Source organism: Urocitellus parryii, chromosome 14 (assembly GCF_045843805.1).
Source record: "Urocitellus parryii isolate mUroPar1 chromosome 14, mUroPar1.hap1, whole genome shotgun sequence".
Taxonomy (NCBI): domain Eukaryota; kingdom Metazoa; phylum Chordata; class Mammalia; order Rodentia; family Sciuridae; genus Urocitellus; species Urocitellus parryii.
In genome coordinates, this window is record NC_135544.1 from 23,826,337 (window position 1) to 23,840,085 (window position 13,749).

Genomic DNA, 13,749 nt, shown 5'->3' on the forward strand with positions numbered 1-13,749 from the left:
GAATAAGGAGAGAATTTTAAAAGCTACAAGGGAAAGGAAGCAGATTACATTTAGGGGTAAACCAATCAGAATAACAGCTGATCTCTCAACACAGACTCTAAAAGCTAGAAGATCCTGGAATAACATATTTCAAACGCTTAAAGAAAATGGATTCCAACCAAGAATCTTGTATCCGGCGAAATTAAGCTTCAGGTTAGTTAAAAGAATTCGCAGCTAGAAAACCATCTCTTCAAAAAATCCTTGGCAAAACATTACAGGAAGAGGAAATGGGAAATAACATTGAAAACCAACAATGGGAGGTAGGACAGTAAAGGGGGGAAAGTAGTCAAAGAGGATAACAAATCAGGTTTAGTAACATCAATAAACAAACATGGATAGAAGAACAAACCATATCTCAATAATAACCCTAAATGTTAATGGCTTAAACTCACCAATTAAGAGACACAGGCTAGTAGAATGGATCAAAAAACAAGACCCAACAATATGCTGTCTACAGGAGACGCATTTGATAGGAAAAGATATACATAGACTGAAGGTGAAAGGTTGGGAAAAATCATATCACTCATATGGACCGCGGAAACAAGCAGGAGTGTCCATACTCATATCTAATAAAATAGATTTCAAGCCAAAGCTAATCAAAAGGGACAAAGAAGGACACTTCATACTGCTCAAGGGAACCATACACCAACAAGACATAACAATCATAAATATATATGCCCCAAATAATGGTGCAGCTGTGTTCATCAAGCAAACTCTTCTCAAGTTCAAGAGTCTAATAGACCACCATACAATAATCATGGGAGACTTCAACACACCTCTCTCACCACTGGACAGATCTTCCAAACAAAAGTTAAATAAGGAAACTATAGAACTCAATAACATAATTAACAACCTAGACTTAATTGACATATATAGACTATACCACCCAACATCAAGTAGCTACACTTTTTTCTCAGCAGCACATGGAACCTTCTCAAAAATAGACCATATACTATGTCACAGGGCAACTCTTAGACAATACAAAGAGGTAGAGATAATACCATGCATCTTGTCTGATCATAATGGAATGAAACTGAAAATCAATGATAAAAGAAGAAAGGAAAAATCAAACATCACCTGGAGAATGAACAATAGGTTGCTGAGTGATCAATGGGTTTTAGAAGACATCAAGGAGGAAATTAAAAAATTCCTAGAGTTAAATGAAAACACAGACACAACATATCGGAATCTATGGGACACACTGAAAGCAGTTCTAAGAGGAAAATTCATTGCTTGGAGTTCATTCCTCAAAAAAAGAAAAAACCAACAAATAAATGATCTCATACTTCATCTCAAAATCCTAGAAAAAGAAGAGCAAAACAACAGCAAAAGAAGTAGAAGGCAAGAAATAATTAAAATCAGAGCTGAAATTAATGAAATTGAAACAAAAGAAACAATTGAAAAAATTGACAAAACTAAAAGCTGGTTCTTTGAAAAAATAAATAAAATTGACAGACCCTTAGCCATGCTAACGAAGAGAAGAAGAGAGAGAACCCAAATTACTAGCATACGGGATGAAAAAGGCAATATCACAACAGACACTTCAGAAATACAGAAGATAATCAGAAAGTACTTTGAATCCTTATACTCCAATAAAATAGAAGATAGTGAAGGCATAGATAAATTCCTTGAGTCTTATGATCTGCCCAGATTGAGCCAGGAGGATATAGACAACCTAAACAGACCAATAACAATAGAGGAAATAGAAGAAACCATCAAAAGACTACCAACTAAGAAAAGCCCAGGACCGGATGGGTATACAGCAGAGTTTTACAAAACCTTTAAAGAGGAACTAACACCAATACTTTTCAAGCTATTTCAGGAAATAGAAAAAGAGGGAGAACTTCCAAATTCGTTCTACGAGGCCAACATCACCCTGATTCCGAAACCAGACAAAGACACTTCAAAGAAAGAAAACTACAGACCAATATCTCTAATGAACCTTGATGCAAAAATCCTCAATAAAATTCTGGCGAATCGGATTCAAATACATATCAAAAAAATTATACACCATGATCAAGTAGGATTCATCCCTGGTATGCAAGGTTGGTTCAATATACGGAAATCAATAAATGTTATCCACCACATCAATAGACTTAAAAATAAGAACCAAATGATCATCTCAATAGATGCAGAAAAAGCTTTCGACAAAGTACAGCATCCCTTTATGTTCAAAACGCTAGAAAAATTAGGGATAACTGGATCATACCTCAACATTGTAAAAGCAATCTATGATAAGCCACAGGCCAGCATCATTCTGAATGGAGAAAAATTGAAGGCATTCCCTCTAAGATCTGGTACAAGACAGGGATGCCCTCTCTCACCACTTCTGTTCAACATAGTCCTCGAAACACTGGCCAGAGCAATTAGGCAGACGAAAGAAATTAAAGGCATAAAAATAGGAAAAGAAGAACTTAAATTATCACTATTTGCAGATGATATGATTCTATACCTAGCAGACCCAAAAGGGTCTACAAAGAAGCTATTAGAGCTAATAAATGAATTCAGCAAAGTGGCAGGATATAAGATCAACACGCATAAATCAAAGGCATTCCTGTATATCAGCGACAAATCCTCTGAAACGGAAATGAGGACAACTACTCCATTCACAATATCCCCCCAAAAAATAAAATACTTGGGAATCAACCTAACAAAAGAGGTGAAAGAGTTATAAAATGAAAATTACAGAACCCTAAAGAAAGACATAGAAGAAGACCTTAGAAGATGGAAAAATATACCCTGCTCATGGATAGGCAGAACTAACATCATCAAAATGGCGATATTACCAAAAGTCCTATATAAGTTCAATGCAATGCCAATCAAAATCCCAACAGCATATCTTGTAGAAATCGATAAAAGAATCATGAAATTCATATGGAATAATAAAAGACCCAGAATAGCAAAAACAATACTAAGCAGGAAGTGTGAATCAGGCGGTATAGCAATACCAGACTTCAAACTATACTACAGAGCAATAGTAACAAAAACAGCATGGTACTGGTACCAAAACAGGCGGGTGGACCAATGGTACAGAATAGAGGACACAGTAACCAATCCACAAAACTACAACTATCTTATTTTTGATAAAGGGGCTAAAAGCATGCAATGGAGGAAGGATAGCATCTTCAACAAATGGTGCTGGGAAAACTGGAAATCCATTTGCACCAAAATGAATCTGAATCCCTATCTCTCGCCGTGCACAAAAGTTAACTCAAAATGGATCAAGGAGCTTGATATTAAATCAGAGACATGGCATCTGATAGAAGAAAAAGTTGGTTATGATCTACACGCTGTGGGATCGGGCTCCAAATTCCTCAATAGGACACCCATAGCGCTAGAGTTAACAAATAGAATCAACAAATGGGACTTACTCAAATTAAAAATTTTTTTCTCAGCAAAAGAAACAATAAGAGAGATAAACAGGGAGCCTACATCCTGGGAACAAATCTTTACTCCACACACTTCAGATAGAGCCCTAATAACCAGAATATACAAAGAACTCAAAAAATTAGACAATAAGATAACAAATAACCCAATCAATAAATGGGCCAAGGACCTGAACAGACACTTCTCAGAGGAGGACATACAATCAATCAACAAGTACATGAAAAAATGCTCACCATCGCTAGCAGTCAGAGAAATGCAAATCAAAACTACCCTAAGATACCATCTCACTCCAGTAAGACTGGCAGCCATTAGGAAGTCAAACAACAATAAGTGCTGGAGAGGATGCGGGGAAAAGGGCACTCTTGTTCATTGCTGGTGGGACTGCAAATTGGTGCAGCCAATTTGGAAAGCAGTATGGAGATTTCTTGGAAAGCTGGGAATGGAACCACCATTTGACCCAGCTATTCCCCTTCTCGGTCTATTCCCTAAAGCCCTAACAAGAGCATGCTACAGGGACACTGCTACATCGATGTTCATAGCAGCTCAATTCACGATAGCAAGACTGTGGAACCAGCCTAGATGCCCTTCAATAGATGAATGGATAAAAAAAATGTGGCATTTATATACTATGGAGTATTACTCTGTATTAAAAAATGACAAAATCATAGAATTTGGAGGGAAATGGATGGCATTAGAGCAGATTATGCTAAGTGAAGCTAGTCAATCTTTAAAAAAGAAATACCAAATGACTCCTTTGATATAAGGGGAGTAAACAAGGACAGGGTAGGGACGAAGAGCTTGAGAAGAAGATTTACATTAAACAGGGATGAGAGGTGGGAGGGAAAGGGAGTGAGAAGGGAAATTGCATGGAAATGGAAGGCGATCCTCAGGGTTATACAAAATGTCATATAAGAGGAAAGGAGGGGCAAGACAAGAGAATACAAATGGAAGAAATGATTTACAGTAGAAGGGGTAGAGAGAGAAAAGGGGAGGGGAGGGGAGGGGAGGGGAGGGGGATAGTAGAGAATAGGACAGACAGCAGAATACATCAGACACTAGAAAGGCAATATGTCAATCAATGGAAGGGAAACTGATGTGATACAGCAATTTGTATACGGGGTAAAAGCGGGAGTTCATAATCCACGTGAATCAACCGTGTAATATGATGTATTAAGAACTATGTAATGTTATGAACGACCAATAAAAAAAAAAAGAATATAACCTTAAGAAGACCATAATTAGCAAGCAGAACAAAAAGTTATCAAGATGATAGGAGGAAAACTAAGATATCATGGAAGCCACGGTGGGAGGCAATTTCAAGAAAGAAAAGAACAGAAAGCAAGAGAGAATATGAGGTTCCTGAAAACTGAGAACAGTCTACTAGACATAGTTAGGAAGACATCTTTGGAGCAATTAGGACATTTGTCAAAGCTGAAGGACAAAAGAGAAGGTCCATTAGTTGAGCTCTTTTCTAAAATCCCAGTTTTTAGTCCTTAGAATCACAGGCTAACTGAAGATGTTTGGATGGAGAAAGTTAACTTTTTGTTTTTCCCAGCAGATACAATCCCAGCAGGAATTCTGGCAGAAGGAAACAGAACCCAGCACAGTGCCGGTCGAATTCTGGGCGATTCTTGATTAATGGCCAAAGTAAAGAAAACCCAGCAAGAAGCCAAGTGACAGGATGCAGGGAAATGTGTAAGGGAAGCAGTGTAGGACTGAAAACCATTGCAAAACCATTATTTGGTCTTAGTTAAAAGAGAAACAGAGAAACATGAATTTAAAAGATAACTTGTCATCACAAGGACTTCTCGTACTCATTTTCAATCATTTATTCAACATTTCATTGCTTACCTTCAGGGATGGGCAAATGTGGAATGTGACCAATGGAAAGTCACCTTTACAAGTTTGAGATCAATATCCAGTGGTCTAATCATTTGAAGAAAAATGGAGGATTTTAGCTTGAAGATTATAAAGTCACAAAGCAGAACCAATAATAATCAACTCATTCAGCCTTATTGATAGTTAAAGCAATCCTTTGTCGTTGTGGACTTAAGATTTAGTTTGGGTTGTATTTGGCAAGTGTGGGAAGACAGGGTGTGGAATATATTCAACTACAACAGTCCCTTGGAATTCCCTGCAATTTCATAAACTTTTTAGGAGTTAAGGTTTGTTTGTGAAATCCTCAGAAGGCAACAATCTTGGTTACTCCTGAATATGACTAAGGTGGATTTTCTGTTTCATTCCTAAGAAAGAAACTTGGCAGATTTAAAAAAATAAAATGTTCAACTTATTTCAAATATTTCACTTCTAAAATTTTTATTTCACTTTCTCTTATCTCCAACAGTACATGTTAGAGCTCATACTAGATCTGTGGTCATCTTATTCTTTCTTCATCCACACAAAGTTTAAAAGCTGAGAAATTATCAAAGATGTAATGCAAGACTCGGGATTTATCAATAATTTCAAATATATTAAGACTAGTGTGTCAAAGTACTCATATTGGGAACTTGTTAGAAAGAACTTGCTCATTTTTGTTAAAAGATGAAGTGGTTTTTATTATTTACACATGGACACACTGTGTTTTTGTCCCAGGAAGTATCAAAATCAGATGGGCAGAATAAACTCTAGGATTGGTATTCTGACAAAATCAGCAGTTTCTAAAAGTTGAATAAATTTGTTTATCCTAAATCATTGTGCTGCAAACTAATCACAGATTAAATACAGGGTATTTAAATAAAAATATATGGGGAAAGTGTCTTATATTTTAAAACAGAAATTTCTTTTTTTTTAATCAAGTGAAAATTTTTAGATTAGATCCTTTCCCTTGAAAATTAGATGAAACATCTTGGGGGCTGGGGATATAGCTCAGCTGGTAGAGTGCTTGCCTTGCATGCACAAGGCCCTGGGTTCTATCCCCAGCACCGCAAAAAAAAAAAAAAAAAAAAAAAAAAAAAAAAAAAAAAAAAAAAAAAAGAAAATTAGATGAAACATCTTGAGTTTTTTAGTTTTCACTCCTTTGTGCAATGCCTACTAGGGATTTAATTGGAATAGGAATTTGGTGTCAGGGTCTGTACCTATAATTTTTCTATGTTATTAGTGATCATTTGCATAAAGAATTTATTTTATACCTTGAAAATAACTTTACATTAGTAGAATCTTCATCATGTAGGATATTTACTTGAACATATAATTCCCTAATAATCACAGTGTCCTTTAGGCCTGGAATTCCTTAATGGAATCCATGGATGACTAAGGGGTAATGAACTATGAAGACAGTAATTGAGATCTCGTGCATGTACCTCCACACCATTTATTAGTCTCTTGGTAAAACGTGCCTTCAAGAAAAATGGTTTAGAGCATAATATTAAAAGTATGTGTCACTGCATCAGTATGAATCTTGAACTCTGTAGATGAATAAAGCGATATTACTACAATATTAAGGTAGACCTTTCTGCCAAACAAAAACAATAGTATAAACTTTTTGTTAAATTCTGTGCCAGTGTTTTGCTTCATTTGGATTAAAATTAACAAGAGTTTCACATTGTGACTCTAATCTTATCAGACTCCCAAAGTAAACAATAGCACAGTATGAGAGACCTTGATTGTGTAACTTCTGCTCTTGCTCTCTTGGAGAGCCATTTTCTTATAGACCCATTCCCAACAATCATGACTACCTACTCACGTTACTGGAGTTTTCAAAATACCAACTGCACATTATTTATAAACTTTTATTTTCTTGGTGGAAGTAGTACTAATCGATAAGCATAACCATCTGGGCTTCTATGTACCATTATATTTATTATTTTCTTATTTCCCAATGGTTCTCAGAATGAAAAGTAAACAGTGGGGGGGGGGGGGAAAGTCCATTTAGAAGAAACTTCGGAAATGCTCCTAAGGTTATGTCCCCCCAAAGAAATGGAGAATTTCTTCTCCCGCCAAGATCCTCCTTTCCAAGCCAGCGCCCACCCACTGTGACCCAGGCGGGTGCACGCCCACGTGTGCCAGCGCTGCTGGCCCCAGGCAATCCCAAATGAGCAGAGCTGGACGCCGCCCACCCAGAGGATTGGCCAGCCGCGGGACCCACCCGGTGGGAGGCGGGCTTGGGGAGCGGGGTCGGCAAGCGCGGGGGCGGGAGAAGGCGGTGCCTCCCCGCCCCTCGCCCCGCCCCCGGAGCGGCTACACCGAGGGACGCCCACGTGCCCAGCCCGCCTTGTGCAGCTCGGCGCCAGGCTTTCTACTCTGCGGGGACGAGCGAGGTGGCGGCCGTTCTTCCAGCCACTTCCAGCCTTGCGCAAAGACAAGCTCGCCCACCACCGCCCCCTCGGTCGGCCCTAGCGCAGCAGTAAGTTGCCGGGTCTGCGGCCGCACAGAGGGGCGGCCTGGGCGTCGGGGGGCTGGCGGGGAATAAGTGTGGCGGGGGCTCTCAGGCCATGTCCAGCTGCGCGCAGCTGCCCGGAGGCCGCGCTCCAGTAACTCTTAGGAGGAGATCCCGGGAGCTGTGGGCTGAGGCTGCAGTTGTGGACCCTGCCAGGCTGCGCTCCGCCGTCCGCCTCTCCTGGTCTAGCCGCGTCGGGCTCTGCAGCAGCCGCGCGGGTCGCGAGAGCTGGGAGAAAGCCTGACACCCAGACTCCGTGGGGGTCACTGTTGTTCCGCGGGGGCCGGGCACCCCTTCCCGGAAAGGCAGGCCAGTCCTGTGTCTGGGACTTACGAAAGGTCCCAGAAGTCGCCTTCTGCCCCTTTAGGGTTCTTGGTTTAAATTTGGAACACGGCTTGGGTTGCTGGAAGTCTTTTCACCTCCGGCTGGAGACCTGGTAGGACAGGTAAAATGGCCCCTTCCTGGTGTTGAAATTGGCATTTTAAAGTAAATGGACGTAGTTTTAAACGTGTTTGAGATAGGATGTATCTTTTAAGTCCATTTTGTGAAGCCTTCAGCATTGAACTGGAAATTCACATCGTGAGGCATTAGCAATCATTGCTAAGCCCGTCACCCCAAAACGCCTGTTCAACCAAAGAATATTAAACCTTCAATTTTCACGTATATTCCCATCTATGGAATAAGGTAATCAGAAATGGTACCGTGTAGCTTTATCAAAGAAATACATTTAGCAGAAGTCACAAAGTCATACAAGGCTTTGGAAGAGGAAACTACCTAGATTTCAAGAGTAAAAAAGTTCATTCTATTCAAACTTGAAAACACTTATGCAAAACTTTAAAAGAGGATTTTAGGTGACTCATTTCGGACTGATAAGATTGACCTAGATGTTTGAACAGGGAATATCTTCAGATCTTACTGAAACAAACTACCTGAATCTAGGGACTGGACTATGAAGTGTATGTGGTCCCCGGGCCTGTTCATTCTTGCCTGAGCCTGTGTTTTAAAACTTTTTCCCCCCCTTTTTCCTCCCTCAGTACTACTAATAATTATCTTCTCAGGAAAGTGAAACGTTTTGTGTTTGTTGTCTTTTTCAAACATATACAGGATAAAACCATTCTATGTTCTATACTTCCTTATGGTTACTTTGGGATATTAAATCCTTTTTCCTTCTAACTTCACAGAAGATTGACATGAAATGGTGTCTCAGCGCAGAATGTGAACCTTTTTTCCTCCCTTTACTAAAATGTTGTTAGTTGGCTACTCCAGGGTGACTCCGGGAGGCCATGTTATATATAAACATATATATTGATTTTTCAAGTTTCCTGCCTTGATTTGTAAATGTCATTTGCCTTAAGCCATTTTAATCTTTTAAGGTATGGCAGGCCTTGGAGACCAGACTAAAACTTTGTGATATCTGCAGAGATTCTGTTTGCAGAGTCCTTGACTTCTTTAGCATATCAGCATAGCTTGATTCCAGAGTCTTCAGTCATTGTCATTGGAGTTAGAGTTAGGAGACTGTAAGAGGAGACTAGAAACTGGGAGGAGAGACATGGTAGCTGTGGTCATTTGAGTAATCTGAGCATACTCTGGAGTTTTTCATCTTATAGTTCTATGTATTTTTGCCACTTGAACACACGTGTCTGAAGAGTTTTAAAGATAATGTTTCTTTTCTATCACTACACATGTGCTCACCTTTGCAGAGTGACACTGCCTGGTCCCTGTTTTCTTCTCATAGCTCATTTTTTGTCCTGACTGTTCTGTCCAGGAATGGAACCTGCATCTTCTTCTTTTTTGGTCATACTTTTTTCAAATGGTTCTTCCCTTGTAGATTTTCTCTGATGACTTATTTAGCCTGGTTAATGTCTTTCTGATTTGTTATATTTGTTTGCCCCCTATCCTGTGTGTGTGTGTGTGTGTGTGTTTTCAGAGCCATCTGCTGGCTTTATGTTGGTACCCTTCAGCTACCAGCTTTCAAAACACAATCATGAAAACACCCTTATATTACTCTTTGCTTCACTCTTTCACCAAAATGGGTGTGAACACATGGATTTTTGAAGACTGACTTCTTATTGCTTACCTGATGCCAAACATTTAGAATAAAAGTAAAATTTTCAGTTGAATATATTTCTGAATTTTCACATTTGGTACTATGTGCATCATTTAAATGTTTTGCAATACAACTAAATACTTAAAGTTTCTCTTAGGTGATACCACTTGATGAATGGCTTAGAAAATGTGCTTAACTTATTCTAAACCTCTGTGTAGTATTCAGATCCATATAGATATAACCTTGAAGAACAACAAAAAACTAATAAATTGTTCTTTCCATTGTCCTCTACTTTAGCAACACAGTGCGTCTCATAGCACATGGTTAGTGTGTCTCTATGATTGAACAAATGCCGCTATGTGAACAATACTGTGTAGCTCCAGCCTTGGAGGTATTTGATGATTATTTTCACTTTTGGGAAATTCTGTGTTGATAGAGAATTAAAAAGAGCAATTTTTTAAATTTGCCATAACTGTATAAAAAAATATTACCACTTCTCAACAGATGATTTCAGTTCTGTGCACATCAGAAAGCAGGCGATTAATGCATCTGATCTATGAAGATATCTACAAAGATGATCAGTAAAAGCACATGTGCTTAGCATTTTTGTTTGACTGCTAGTAACAAATTTATCCTGACTTCTCTTTTATTTCCTGTTATTTGCCTTTCTGGCTGTTTTATAAGTGGTGGTGGTGGTTATGGGTATGTGGATGCCATTTTGACAAAACCAAACCAAATGGGGATTCATTTCAGGTGCCAGCTAGTCAAAACAATCTCAGCATATGATTCATCTATTATTTTTTAAAAATTTTTTATACCTTTATTTATCTATTTATTTATTTTTATGTGGTGCTGAGGATTGAACCCAGCGCCTTGCATGTGCTAGGTGAACGCTCTACTGCTGAACCACAGCCCAGCCCTCATCTATTAATTTTTCCTGTCCAATTTAGTAAACAGAACTGGTATATGTTAGTCTATGGAAACAAGGAGTATACTGTTGTTTTTCACATGCTTATGGACTCATAAACTTCAGGTTCTGAGAACCTCTGCTGCCATTGTGGTAACCTTCTCACTGGTAAGTATAATTAGTATTGACTTAAGGAAAGGTATGTGTAATTGTGGCTATTGCTTAAAAGACTGGATTTGAATGTGAATTATATCTCTTCTGTCCTTATTTAGGCTTAGTTTGAATCTCTGTCTACAGAGAGATCTGTGATTCCCTGGTTTTTTATGTGCCTATTGATTTGATACATTGATACATTTGATACATTTTCAAATCTTGGTTTAACTTGACATGGAACTTTATTCATCCAAGATTGGATCATCCCACTAGGGTATGTCATGTATTGGATTTTATTTCTTATTTTTCTCTTAAAAATGAAATAAATTATGAATCTATACCTGCACATTCTAGGAAAATAATAAAAAAGTGCTGCTACATGCTATAAGGCGAATGATATGAGAACATTACATGACCTTTCTTCTAGGAGTTAAAAAAAAAAGCACTGTTATATTCATTTTTGGAATATTTGGTGAACAATACACAACAAAGAATTTTTATGTCCCTTGTTGATTCTTACTAGTTTTTCCCACAGTTGTGGGAGAAAATTCTCTTAACCCATTCTGGCTTTATCATACATACAATTGTATCAAAGGCTCCCTAAACATACAATTATATTAAATACAATGCTGTCCCCCCCATCAAAGCTCATTTCTTTCTAGGGGAGATGTAGTGATCACAGAGTATAGAGCGTGGGGTTTCTATGGAGACCAAACAAGGCTGTGATCCCGACACCTTCATTTTGAACTGTACCCATTTCATCCCGACACCTTCATTTTGAACTGTACCCATTTCAGGGGTCATATAAGCAGATTCCACTGAAAAACAGATGTTTGTCTCCTCAGAAAGTCAAATTATAAAGTAAAATTTAAAGCTCACTTTTTACTGATTTTACTTCTCTGTTGGCAGAAAAATGTTGTGTGAGTTGATAACCTTGATCGTGATAAAAACATAAAGATTGTTTGGCTAGGGTATTTTCTTAATGGCTAGATACCTTGTCTGTGGTATCTAGCCATTATTTTGGTAAATGGTGAGTGGCAGTAGTCACTAGTGGAACTAACAGTTAATTTATATAGAACCTAAAAAAATAATAAAAATCTCTTTGCAATTTCTGCATTATTGGCTTCCTTAAGATGAACTTTGGGCAGATTTTCTGAATGCAATACAGTTTCTGCTTCTTAAAAATCACAGACTTTCTAGAATTTGAAATGTGTTAGAGTGGCAAGACTGGGATATCATTTATGTATCACATGCAGTGTCTTATTTATCAAAGCAAGTAGTTTCTTTGTGTTATAATCCCCCTGCTCATCATTCATTCTGTATAGCTTCTGAAAGAAAGTATGCATTTAGTGGAAACAACTGAATTTGATTTTTGTGAAACTAATGTGTAAAATGTACCACTACTCCTATGCAAAAGTTATAGTATTTAGTAATTGTATGAATAACCAAATTACTGAGTGGCATTTTGATACATGGAGATTCTGTTGGAATAGGAGATAGGACTTTGTAACTTTGATTTTAAGAATATCTAATGGAGTTTTTCATCATCAAAATTTAGTTCATTCATCATGGATGAATGAATGTGTATTATATGTGACTGTGGACTGGGTCTAGGGTCTGTAGAGAAACATAGAATAAGTCACTTGGTCCCTGCCTCTGGGTGTTGACAAACTATTGAAAGATCTGAGAGAAAAGGTACAGTATTCTATGAGGTTATATTTTATTTCATTATTATTTTTACTTTGTACTACTGATGATTTTGCCCATGGGAACTCTCCTACTGAGCTATATCCTCAATATTTTTATCTTTAAGAGAGGCTCTCACAAGTAAAAAGTTGCAATCCTTCTACCTGAGCCTCCTGAATAGCTGGGATTAAGGTGTTGCTCCAGTTTGCCCACTCAAGAGATTATATTTTAGATGGAAATCACAAAGACTAAATTCCAATGCTGCAATCAAATTAAAAATGTAAAGTTATATCTTAATTTCTTACTCTCATTTGAATTGTTACACTAGGCAAGCTTGATTTTTACACAAACTCCAAGTGAATTTACCACCCACAAATCCTGAGGGGCTTTCAGCTGTCCCTTCTATTATTGCTGCTGCAGCAGGAGACCCTCTGAAGACCACCCCTGAAAGCAGTCAGCATCTTCCAGTCTTGGCTTTCAGCTTGGCATGGATGAAGAACTAATAAAATGTCGATGGTGGAAGACATTCTTGTCCATTCCATGTTCTAGAGGGAAGAGTACTTTGTTAGAAAGAAACACATTCAGTTTAGTGACCTACCATTGGTTATTAGGTAAGTGTGTGTGTGTGTTTTAAGAATGTTTTCCTGTAATCTTCAATTCCTGTCAGACATAGCTCTTCTCTTGGACAGTGTAGTGATCCATGAAGACGTGAAGGTGTGTACCACTGCCTCAACTTCCAAGTTTCTAGTTCTTAAAAAAAAAAAAAAAAACTTGATAATCATTTCTGAGAAGGAGGCACAATGGGTTATGGGCAAGAAATTAACTTACGTTTCAGTCTACTAGGCACATTATTTAAAGGAGTGCTGGAGTGAGTCCATTTCTTCTAATTGAAAAAAAATCATGAAGATTTTTGTTTAATGACCCTGGAGTACTGAGAATTTCCTTCATAATTCTTGGCAACACACTGTTTTCTTGACATTGTTTGTTCATCAGTGGCCAATAAATATCTGTCGTTTTAGTTCTTGGGGTAGATACTGGGTAAGCATTCATTGTATTGTATTTTTCAGTGATAGATGGATAAGATTTTACATGGACTTCCTCTAAATAAATTAGTAAATAAAATTTTCAAAAATCTCTCCTTTGTGTTTTTCCTTC

The 13,749-nt window shown here is 38.0% G+C and overlaps 1 protein-coding gene across 1 annotated transcript in view; it reads left to right on the forward strand.

The window, feature by feature from the left end:
- The first annotated feature begins 7,643 nt into the window (after nucleotides 1–7,643).
- Slc7a2 (solute carrier family 7 member 2) overlaps nucleotides 7,644–13,749 on the forward strand; it is a 65,382-nt gene continuing 59,276 nt past the window's right edge. The window contains exon 1 of the mRNA XM_026389432.2: nucleotides 7,644–7,768. The gene's annotated coding sequence lies outside the window, so the exon portion shown is untranslated. The remainder of the gene's footprint in view (nucleotides 7,769–13,749) is intronic.